This window comes from Microcaecilia unicolor, chromosome 7 (genome assembly GCF_901765095.1).
Source record: "Microcaecilia unicolor chromosome 7, aMicUni1.1, whole genome shotgun sequence".
Taxonomy (NCBI): domain Eukaryota; kingdom Metazoa; phylum Chordata; class Amphibia; order Gymnophiona; family Siphonopidae; genus Microcaecilia; species Microcaecilia unicolor.
In genome coordinates, this window is record NC_044037.1 from 69,450,508 (window position 1) to 69,463,309 (window position 12,802).

The window sequence follows — 12,802 nt, forward strand, 5'->3', positions numbered from 1 at the left end:
CCAAGGGAAGTTGGGAACTTGAACACTGCATCATTTTTAGCAGCTGGTTGATTTTATAGAATGTGTTAAGAAAAATAAAGAAACATAAAGGACTAAGGTCCCTATTTATTAAGGTGCGCTAGTGTTTTTAGCGCGCCTACACTTAGCGTGCAAGATAATCATGTAGGTGCCTATAGGGATATCGTGGGCATGTATATGGTTAACACACATACATGGTTAATGCGCATTAAAAATGTTAATGCACCTATAACGCTGCTTAGTAAACAGATCCCTACATTCTATAAATAGCTCTGAAAAATTGGTGCCAAAAAAACCCAAAACAGTAAGCAATACTCATAAATGGCACTCAAGTTTAGGTATTGTTTATAGAATAGCACTTAACAATGGGAACCATGACTTCTTTTAGGAAACTCTGGTATAAATCCCTGCAGAGCTTGCTCGTCTCTCAGTATTGAAAATGTGATAGTAAAACAGCAACCCTCACTGATAGGACTGTAGGTGGAAGACACAGCTTTGAGGGAACAGTGATCATGTTCCTTTTTCACAAAATTAAAACAATCATCCTGCCTGAGTATGGGTGATATGGATAGGCCAGACTGGATATAATAGACTGTGGGTAGAAGGGGAGAGGGAGGAGAAGAAAAGTGAGGTGGAGTAAATTGATGGGGATGAGGTGAGGTTGGGGAGGAAGAGAGGCTGGTGGGACATCCAGTGCTTCCCTAGCTCTTCTTTAAGTCATAAGTCTTTGTAGAGTGTGCACTACCTGCTGTGCTCTACATCTGACTATGGCCTGACCAGTTGTGCCCATCACCTTGCCATACTTTGTTTTCCTTTTTACAGACATGGTAATGTGGGCCAAGCTGAATGCCGCCAAACATTTTGAATAGTTGGCTCCTATGAATATCAATGCCCGGATGTGGCCCAGGATTAAATATGGAGACCCAATTCTGTCCACAGTGGTTAGCATTTAAAAAGAAAAAAAATTGCTGACTGCCACTGGCTGAATATAGGCCAGACTATTGCTTCAGACCTTTCTTTTCATCTAGTCAGCAGAAGTACTGAACCACAAGTTGGAGTTCTTGGGATGTCGATTCAGGATGTGCATTCATTTGAAACAACATGGGAAATGTCACCTCCTCATATTCCTTTGTACTTCCAGTCTAAGACCAGCATTACTACATTGATAAATGTATGTTTACATGGTTAATGTCCATTTTTGTATCCCAGTGCCATTTTATGTTATAGGACCTAGATACTAATGCCACACAGGCGAAGGGCAATTCTATAACAAGGTGTCCACATTTACAGTCCCCTTCAGTGCCATTCTACAATGACATGCATACTTAGCTTTGTAGCCACTGTAAAGATTTTGGGTATTACCCTTGACTCAACCCTTAGTTTCCAGGCACAAATGTTCATTTTGGTTCAACATTTCTTCTACAAACTTCATATGATCCATTGTATTTGCCCCCTTCTCCAGCAATATGCACTTTGCACTCTTGTCCATTCCCTGGTTCTTAACCAGGTCAATTATTGCAATTCATTGTGTAAAGGGTTTAGGTAGAAAGATTTCCACTACCTACAATTGATTCAAAATATATCCATTAGGTTAATTACAGGTTCAATGAAATATGATCAAGTCACTCCTGTCCTTCAGGACGCACACTGGCTCCCGATAAATCATCAGATTTCATTCAAAATTCGTATTATTTTCAAGACTAGATCCACTGGCTGTCCTGCTTTTCTAGCTAGTCTTCTGATGCCGTATTCCCCTTTTCAGACCTTTTGCTCATCTCAGCAAATAACTCATAATTCTACATGATACTCTATATTCTCAGTTGTCGGTCTGGTTCTATGGAATGCACTTCCCCCTCACCTACGGCACCTTGACACTCTACAAACCTTTAAGTCCCAGCTTAAAGCATATTTTTTTGCTGCTGCCTTTTCTTGATTTGCAGTGACTCTTCTCCTGGAGAGCCTTCCCCCTCCCCCGCCTCGCTGTTTCTTTGACTCCTTCCTGTTATATTTTGTAGTTCATTATATTACTACCTTCTCCCTCTTTATCTCCTCATTTTCTTCCTCTGGCACTCTGCTTCTTCTGCCCTTCTACTATCATCTTCTTTCGTAGTGTACACTGTACACTATACCGTAAAGGTCTTTGATTTATGGTATAGCATGCTCTGAATACACTTGGAAATACAGGGGGGGCATATATATTAGTGGATCATAGGTTGTCCCTAGTGATTACAACTTATAGATGTCATTGTTGTGAAATGACTGGGAATCCCTCCTCCCCCACCATCACAACATCCCCTGTACTTACAAGACTAGGCAAATTATCTCTTTACAACCACTAGTTTCTAAATTCACTGCACACACTTTTTAAATTAAGGAATGTGAAAGATATATATGAGTACTGGTTATCATAAAATGACACTTTTAAGTTCAAAATGTGTTTCCTTGAACTGTTCTGATGGTAAAATATTTACTGTCATTTTAACTTTTGAGTTATTGCTAATATAGTTTTAGAATAATACCTTTGCAGAATGAGATTCCATCAACATCATCAGTTCATCAAGACAGCTAAACTGAATGTGCATTTGCATATCTATATGTTAATGAACACAGAAAAGAACAAAGCTAAAATCCATGGCACCATGTAAAATTTTATTGAAAAGTAAAAGGAACAATTTAATGAGAAATGACAAAACACAAGCAACTGAGACAATAATCATGACAAACCATATCAGCCAAGGGAAAAAGGTCAGAAAAGTCCTTCCACAGCAAACAGGCAAAAAAACAGAGTGGAAGGGGTGTTCCTAAGAATGAGCAGAAGTCAGATATCTTCCAAAAGGTTTATTCTTCTTATGGAGTCACATAAATCACCAGGACCCAGGCACAGCTTCCAGCTCCTCTCCGAATCCGCCCGTGAAGCACCTTTCTCCTGCACACTTAAAAAATGGCTGAACAGGGCCAAAATTCAGAGACACTGCCTGGTGTTTTGGTGAATATTTTCTGCCTCTCATGCCCACTTAAATCACTATCAGGCTCAATTTTGAAAGAGATGGAAGTCCAAAAAGCTTCATAAATCAGCACCTGAATGTCCTTCTCACAAAGACGTCCAAATCGGTATAATCGAGACCACATTTTGGACGTCTTTATTGGAAGTCCATCACAAGGATGTCCAAATCTCAAGGGGGTGTATTGGAGGTGTGTTCGATGCGGGACTAAGGCATTCCTAAGACTTGGACGTCTTTGAGCCATAATGGAACAAAGCAAAGACATCCAGGACTAAAACTTGGTAGTTTTCACCTAGACCTGTTTTTATTACGAATAAGGCACAAAAAGGTGCCCAAAATGACCAGATGACCACTGGAGGGAATTGGGGATGACCTCCCCTTACTCTCCCAGTGGTCACTAACCCTCTCCCACCCTCAGAAACATGATTAAAAAGATTTTGGATGTCCTTATCTTTCGAAAATCAGCCTGATAATGATGGAATCATGTTCAGTATATATCCTCTGACCAGTTCCAGATATTGATGCTCTCTGCATAATGATTCTGAATATTAAGAAACAAATAGGGAGACTTATGCACATGACACCAGCCTAAATTCTTACATAAAGGAGGTTTATTTGATTGCCACAAGCCTGCGGCTTTTAGGAGTGCAACTGGACACACACCTCCAGCTGGACAATCATGTGCACTTGGTCACCAAAAAAATGTTTCACGCCGCTATTGGAGTCCTAAGCACTGGAATTCTCTCCCGCAACACCTTAAAACTCAAGCGGACCACGCCCTCTTCAAGAAGTTGTTGGAGACCTACTTCTTTGCCAAGACCTACTCCTCACTTTATACCGCTGCTTGATGCACCCTCCCTGGCTCCTACCCTGCTAGTTCACCCTGTTAGATGCTTCTTCCCCTGCATACTCCTTGTATATTCTTCTAAGTTTTCCTATTCTGTATTTTATTTAATGTTTGTAAGCCACATTGTGCCTGCATGAGTGGGAAAATGTGGGATATAAGTGAACAATAAATAAATAAATAAATAACCCTCCCATTTCTGCACCTACATTTTGGGTCTGTGTGTAAGATTTAGGCTCAGATCACCTGCCTAACTTTATGAGCGTTAGTACCAATTAAATCTCATTAGTGTCAATAATTGCTTGTTAAAAAGCCAATTATTGGCACTAATTGGCTCATTATTCTATTAAATTGTGTGCACAAATTGGAAACACACCTAAATTTGCATGCACAATTTTTGGTGACCTTTATGGAATCCAGGGGTTAACTTACATGCAGAAGTATCAATCCCACCCATGCTCTGTCCAGACTCCACCTAAGCAATACTTGCTATGTAAGATTCATCTCTATATATACCATAACACTTAGGCAGAATGTTGAAATTTACAATATGCACATATGTTAACACATATGTTCATACATGCCATGATTTTAATGAATTATGCGCTGTTAGCATGCACTTTATAAAATTGCTCTGTTAGAGACTCATGGAATGGGAATATTCCTCAATAACTATTTATTCTTCATATTAAATAAATATCATACATGATTATATTTTATAGACATGCACCTTGTTATATTATTGTATACTTCCAATGAATTGAGGTGCTGCAGTGTTTTGCACATGCAACATTTTTAGGGCTTTTTTTTATTTGCATACAATGATTAATGTCATAGTTTAAAGATGTTACTGTAGGCAGGCTTATGCCAACAGTGAGATACCATTTCTCAAAGTTTATTGCACTGAAAGGGGAATTTAATTTGCTGTCAGTAACAAAATGGCCTCTTCTGTAACAGCATCTGTCAGTACCAAAGAGGATTAGTGAATATTATATGAAATGTATGAATACTCAAATTATCTTCTGCTACCAAACAATCAGAAGTAATTTTCCAATCATTTGGTTACAAAGTAGCGTTTAGTTTTTGTAAAGTAATAAGTAATATATTTTAAGCTATTACAAGTCAGTGAGACTGAAATATTCTACAGTATGCTCACGGAATAGAACAATTGGACAGCTTTTCAGCCAAGATGGTGACTGCTATTCATTTAAGTACTATGCTGGAACTCAATAATTATACTAAGAACCATTATCCATAGAGTAGCAGTGCTGGATATGTGGATAGTGCAGTCACCGTGCTGCCACTATCCATTACGTTTATTTGGTAGGCCTAAATTAAGCATCTAGTGGCCAATATTCAGCATGGTTTAAGTGGGCATGCAGAGAGTAACCTGGTTGCCAATATTCAGTGGCACTTAACTGGACAATACTAGCACGTCCATCGTTAAGTGGGCAGATAGGACCACATAAAAGGCAGTCCTATCCTTGCCTGCTTATATTGGTTGGTACCAGCATAACTTCAATGTTGGCACCTGTCCCTTGATATTCATTTCCAAAGAAGGGTGACCAAAATGATATAATGATATGATATAATGGACATTTGAATGATAATGAAAACTAGCTGTTCTTTCCTTGTTATGAAAGAAACTAAGGAGCCCTTTTACTAAGAAACGCTAAATAGTGGCCAGTGCTATCTCCAGTGCAGGTCTTTCCCATGCACCAAGGCCACTTTTAGGGGCCCTTTGCTAAAGCGTGTAGGCACCTATGTGTGTCCACCGTGCATCAAATTGGAACTACCGCCCAGCTACTGCGTACCCCGAGCAGTAATTCCATTTTTGACGTGCTTCCAAAACACATGGTAGAAAATATTTTCTATTTTCTACCGCATACCAGGCAGTAATTGGCAGTTTACACGCACTGACGATTACCGCCCAGTTAGCGCGTGAGACCTTATCACTAACTGAATGGGTAGCAGTAAGGTCTGAGGCCGAAAATGGACATACGCTTGTTTTAATTTTGCTGCATGTCCATTTTTGGCCACAAAAAAGGCTTTTTTCCCAGGAGCGTTGAAAAATGGACCTGCGTGCATCTAAAACACGTGCCTACACCAGCGTAGGCCATTTTTTGGTGCGACTTAGGAAAAAGGCCCCTCAGTGCAGTGGTAAAATGGCCCCATTTTCCATTTTGTTCTATTAATCGTCACACGCTAATTTCCCCATTAGCGCGTGGCCATTAGCATGTGAGCCCTTACTGCCACCTATCTCGTAGGGGTAAGGCATCACACGCTAACCACGTGCTAATCAGGTAGCGTGCAGTGATGTATCTACGCTGATTTAGTACAGAATATGCTTCCTCTCTGTTCCGTACACTCCCTCAGAGCTAAACAATAAATTCTATTTTTTAGCATGTGGGAAGCGCGTGCTGATCGGCAAACTACTGCGAGATGCCTGAGTGCACCTCATGGTAGTGCTTTTTAACTTGCAGTAACCACGTGTTAGTGCCTACCGCAGCTTAATAAAAGGACCCCTATATTAAAAGCCTTCTCTTGCTTTGCATGTCTTGTGCTCTGTGAATGGCAGTTAGTTCACACTGTTAATCTATTTGCGTTTTACACTATCAGAAAAAAAAATGCTTATAAGCGTGAACAGAGCAGATCAATGTTAGAGAGAAAATTAATATGCCCTTTTCTTTTTGCTTACTGCAGTCAGACTCGTATCAATCAGAACAGAACTGTGTTTGACCAGGTTTTGTCAATTTAAGAAACAGTCAATGCCAAATTACATTCTGTGCCTATGGTGATATACTACTTCAGTAAATTAAATTAAGGAAAATAAGCTGGGTTTACTTCCCCATAAGATTATGGTCTCTATTCTACAATATTCCAGAGCTGTTCATGCTTATTCCTGGCATATTATATACCACAGTGTCTAGCATGCACCCCAGGCTTTACCTTTCAATTCATCAACATTTGCAAAAAGAAAACCACATGAGCAAGAACCTTCAAGGACCAAGATAAACCAGTCAAAGAACAATATTCTTAATCTGAAATCAAAAATCAGATCATACTCTCCTTTCTAGGGTTCAGTGTGGTTTACAAAACCAACAAAGAGAGTCCAAGTTTTTACAGACTGGAAAGCCTATGCTTTATTTGGATAGCACTAGCGCATGTGTTTTGTCCAGATCGTCTCATTTTGTGAAAACATTTGGAGGAATATCCGTATATGCCAATTTGAAGACCCCTGAGGAAGGCCTTTTCGGCTGAAACATGGACCGTGTAGGGTCCTAATAAATCATTTTGTTTTTTAACATCTGTGACTTCACTCTGGTCTTTCTTGGTATCTTCCGCTTGATTTGTTGTTTTCTTCAGTGTGGTTTACAACATATATATTAAAACAACAAATAAACAATTTAATGAACAATTAACAACTACCACATACCACTCTTCAAATATGATTGGTGGCCATTCACAACAAATACTAATCAGCTCCAAACCTCACTCAGACCTCATCACCCACAGTCACTGGGCAAAAAAACTGCCATGTATGAGGAACATAACAAACAAATGCAAAAGCTCCCTGTGGTGAATTGGGTTTGTTAAGATGCCCCACATCCAGTAAGCTGGGGGGGAGGGAAAGGGGGCTATGCCAAAGTGCATTAATGTGATTTCATAAACATTATCTAAGGCAAAGTCAATACAGCCTAGTCATTAAATATATGAGTAACTCATATTAATGTACATTAATGTGAATTAACACAGGCTAAGATGGTAACACATTAGTAAATTTGGCCCAGATTCTGTAAAACAGTGAGATAGGAGTGAGAAGGTAAAAACATTTTTGTTAGTCAGAAGCTTGAGAAGATGGGGTGGGGGGTGAATGGAATGTTAAGGGTGTTGCAGCCTAGGTGGTGGGGAGATCCAGTGGTCATCTCCCTTAATATTCTTGGTTGAAATAAAAGAATATAAGTGGCATGAAGTCTGTGGGGTTCAAGAGATGAGATTGCCCATGTGTGTCACTGTCATGGTTTTGAGGGATGTATGGGCGGGGTTTGGTATGATTGCAGACCCTGTCAGATTAGTGGCTATCTACAGGGGCTTTTGGCCTTCCACATCATGATTAGGGTAAAGCCATATAATCAGGATGTTTCCTTGAGGATGTGGATAGTGGGTGGGAAGTTTGGAAATGTTTTTTTTTTTTTAAGTTTGGAGGATGACAGTTGACTGGATTTATTGTCAATTCATTTGATGTTTAAATAAAAGCGGTGGCCTTTTTTCTTGCCACATGAAGTCTGTGTTTGACTTATTTAGAATGTTAAGTAAATCTAGGCCTCTGTTTGCTGTCTTCACTTTGTAGCAGTGTCACAGCAACTTTTCTGGCATAATATGTGATGGACTTTTCATAGAAACTAATTTATGAAGACAGTACATACATATTCCCTGGGATTCTATATAACATGCCTTAATTTCCATGCGGAAATTGAAGCATATTTTATAACAATGCATGTAACTTAATTGATTAGCTGTTAGGTAGATGTTAATAAGCAATTATCAGCACTAATTAACATTAATTAACATATACGTGCATAAGTATTCAGTAATGTGGTGTGCATAATTTCTAAGCCTCATGGTTGAAAATGGGGTGTGGGCATGGAAAGGACATGGGCCTTTCTAAAATCTATGTGCGCTGTTATAGAATACACCCGGCTCTATGCCTAATTTACGCATCGGGATTTATACCAAGTAAAACATGGTATAAATGTCCGTGATTGCATTGTATCACATGGACAGATGTTCGGTGTAATTCTATATACCGTGCAGAAATGTAGGCCTATTCTATAAAATGTAGGCATATTTTAGAGAACATGCCTAGGCGTAGTTTTTTCCATATGGAATTTTCAGGTGCCATATGTAGAATCTAGCCTCTTCTGGCTAGGTAATAGATTTTGCATTTTAAAACAAATATAATTATTAACCCCCCTGTTTACTAAGCCATGCTAGCAGCTGCTGTGCTCTAATGCGGATACAAGGCTTAAGAAACAAGTGGGTAAAATGCCTACATTATATTTCAGTTCTGAAGAGGTTAAACTTTGTGGCAGCTCCTGCTCTTTACCCGTGTCATCCTCCATTATATAGCTAAATGAATGAGGACACTGCTCTGCCATGTTTCACACTCCTTCATAAAATGTGCACTAATATGACATGAAAAATGAGAAAGGAAAAAATGAAAGATTTTTCAGACATATTAAAAGAAGCACACTTTGAGGCCGTTTTTACTAAGCTAATTTATCAGCAGGCCAGATAATTAGGGGTTCAAGGAGGATACAAACAATTTAATGTTTATCAGTGTTTTTGTGCCACGGGTACTATTGTTGGGTGATTTTCTCCAGGTAAATCAAACAAGCTTGTTTGGTCACTTAGGCGTTATGAATGTGGAAAAATGTGGAAAAGGCACACAAACTGATTGAAGGATACAAGACAGACTAGAGAAAGGGTGAGAGAGTTTTTCTAGTGTTTATCCAATAAACACCAATGGTCCTGTTTACTAAGCCGCGCTAGCATTTTTAGTGCGTGCTAAAATTAGCACACGTTAAAAACTAGAGTATGTTCCTATGAGTGACAACATTTAGTGTGTACTAATCATTAGTGCGCACTATAAATGCTAACATGCCCTTAGTGCTCTTTAGTAAACAGGGCACCAACTAAGAGGCCCTTTTACTAATCTTCATTAGACACTAGAATGTTCCTAAGGCAGCTTACAATGGTGTACCATGGGACACGATCAAATGTGTGCGCAATAACTACACGCTAAAAAAATTTTATTAAAATTTTGGAAGGGGTGTATGGGGGGAGGGGGGGTTGAACATAGGCATTACTGTGCCAACCAGTTACCATGGCTACTGTACTGTATGCTAACTGATTAGCGAAGGAATAGCATGTGAGTCCTTACCGCCTAAACACACTAATTTTTTTTAAATGACTGTGTACTAATTGCAATATTATTTCATGACCATTAATACAAGAAATAGAAAAAGGCCATTTTTAAGGTTGTGGTAAAACTGACCTTAACATGTGGCAAAAAACTGTGCAAAGGAGTGCTAAGGTCACTTTTTACTGCAGCTTAGTAAAAACAAAAACCTTATTATTATTATTTATTTTTTTTAATCAGAAGCCATAGGTTGGGTTAAATGACTGTGGATAAAATAGTCAGTGTCCATCTTGCATAATCATACTATGCAAGTGAGCCCGATGAACTATCCACAACAAATGAACCAGATGAAACCAGTTTGCATGATCAGAAAACTGGATGCATTCTAATAAGAGATCTAACACGGGCAGTCATGCCCTCTCAATTTCCTTCAGCTCACAAACTATATAGAATGATAAAATAGATAGGCACCAGGATTCATCAATGGAATGAACAACAACAACAACAAAACATAGCTAGACTAACAAGGGAATCTAATTGAAGCACCCTGGCCCTTCCTAATTGTATTTCATTCCTCTTCTTCCCCCACCCTTTCCTCCACAGACACTAGCTTGGTTGGGAGGGAGCCAAACTAGCATCAGTTCGAGAGCATTCCAGGTCTGAATCCCATAGACTGCCACAGTAAGAAATTTTACAATCCTTTCAAAGGATCTGTCTATGTCTGAGTATTACAAACAGGCCTGCTATGCTCAAAGCAAGACCACCCGTCAACATCTAAAGACCATACAAGTAATTTGGGTCATCTGGCAGAAGCAAGGGGAAAAGCAATACGAAGAGCAGGAATACAAAGAAATACAACATAGCAACACCAAAAGATATTACTTTAAGGATACATCCTGGAAGCAGCAGGCTACAACGTTTCAGAAACCAGAATGGCTGATGCTCATAAATTGGTGGTAGCAGGATATCAGCCAGCAAGATGTTAAGAAGAAAACAAGATTCTGATTAAGGAACCAGAAAGCTACTTATCCCTATAAATCAACGGGGTCATTGCTGACCACTGACTCACCATGATGTCTCAGGACTGAGTTCATCTTGACCCGTGTATTATATATCCTGTTCATGTGTAGAATGGAAATCGTTAAAACCTCACTGGAGCTTTTAGTGAGAAGTCATCTGTAAACATAGTTCTCCTGCTAATTCAATATAAAATGTTTTAAAATTTGATTTTAAAGGGTTTTTTTGCTTATCATTTTGAGTTAATATACAGTATACTAATAATACATATTTCCCTTAACCTGCATTTTTATGATAGATATTTTATAGTTCCTACTGCTAGTCAAAGATAGGAACTGAAGTGTTTTACCAAAAACAGAAACAAAATATTGGCAGAGACTAAAAGAAACTGATCTATAACACAGTAGATTGAATAGGGCCATGCCACATTATTATTATTATTATTACTATTATTATTATTACTATTATTATTTTACCAGTTCAACTATTAAAAACTGTCTCAGTTTTCATCAGTGCTTTTCTTTTGTAGGAAACAAAGCACCGGTACTCATACAGTAGCAACGTTATGGATGCCCAACAAAAGAACCCTTAAGACTGACCATAAACTAATAAAATATATAGACAAAAATATCAGCTGAAACCCCCCAAAACCAGACTCTGGCATGTAGGATAACATCAGAAAACAAAAATACTTTAAACCATGCAGGACCTTCATCCCCCACTGCCTTTTCAAAGTTAGCAGTCCTTCTTTTTTTGCAATATAATGAATTTGAATATGTATATTACCCCCTTTTTTGCATTTTAATTAACTCCTCAGCGTTGTCCTATCCCATTGTTAATTCAGATGACTTTAGAATATATACCACTATACTCATGCATATTCACATAAGTGCACATACATCAACATATACATGCATAAAAACATTGTTTATAAAGTGGGAAAGGGAAATGGGACTTGATATACTGCCTTTCTGAGGTTTTTTGCAACTACATTCAAAGTGGTTTACATATATTCAGGTACTTATTTTGTACCAGGGGCAATGGAGGGTTAAGTGACTTGCCCAGAGTCACAAGGAACTGCATTGGGAATTAAACTCAGTTCCCCAGGATCAAAGTCCACTGCACTAACCACTAGGCTATTCCTCCACTTTTGAAGCATTATAACATTTTAACTCCTCCCTACATCCTGATATACTTTTTATTTCTATTTTTTTGTTTTCACTATTTACATTTATATAGCATTATCCCAAGAAACTCACATATTTTTATCATGCTATTATAATTTTTGATACCCACACACATGTGTGAAAGTGGCTTGATTCTTTGGCACTCTTTTATGCATTTAAATAACAGACAAATCAGGAACAACCTCTTGATACTTCACCCAGATCACTTTGGCAGTCCATGAAGGTTTTCTCCTTTGATCCTGGTAAGTCCCCTTTCTTTATACAGATGGTCCTCCCTCACCAGTGCCACATTTTTTTTTCAAAGTACTGTTTTATATAGCCATTTAAAACACTGACAGGTTGGTGGGCATTTTCTCAAAGAGAATCTCGAGACCCGGATTTTATCACAATCTGGTTAAGTTCGGCATCACGTTTGAACATATGCTTATTTCCTTCCTTTTCATTCACCTTTTTTCTTTTCAACGTTATCCCCCTGTTCATTAGTAACTAGTGTGTTTCCTTTTTCTCCTACTTATAAGGTTACGTTGATAGCCCACTTGTGCACAAAATTTAAAAAGAAACTTCATTTTTGTACCTTCTCTTACCATCAGCGTTACATCACAAGGTCAGTAAATTCTGTTGACATCTAATTAAATTTTGTTTTACATCTAATTAATTTTTATCAGCACCTACTTAATGATGCTCTTATAGATGCGTTCTTATGATATACAGTTTTTTCAATGTCAAAGTGCTCTTCTATGTACATGCTGTTTGCCCATTTTATTCATATTATTTTACATTATATTTTATATAAATGTGTACACATACACTT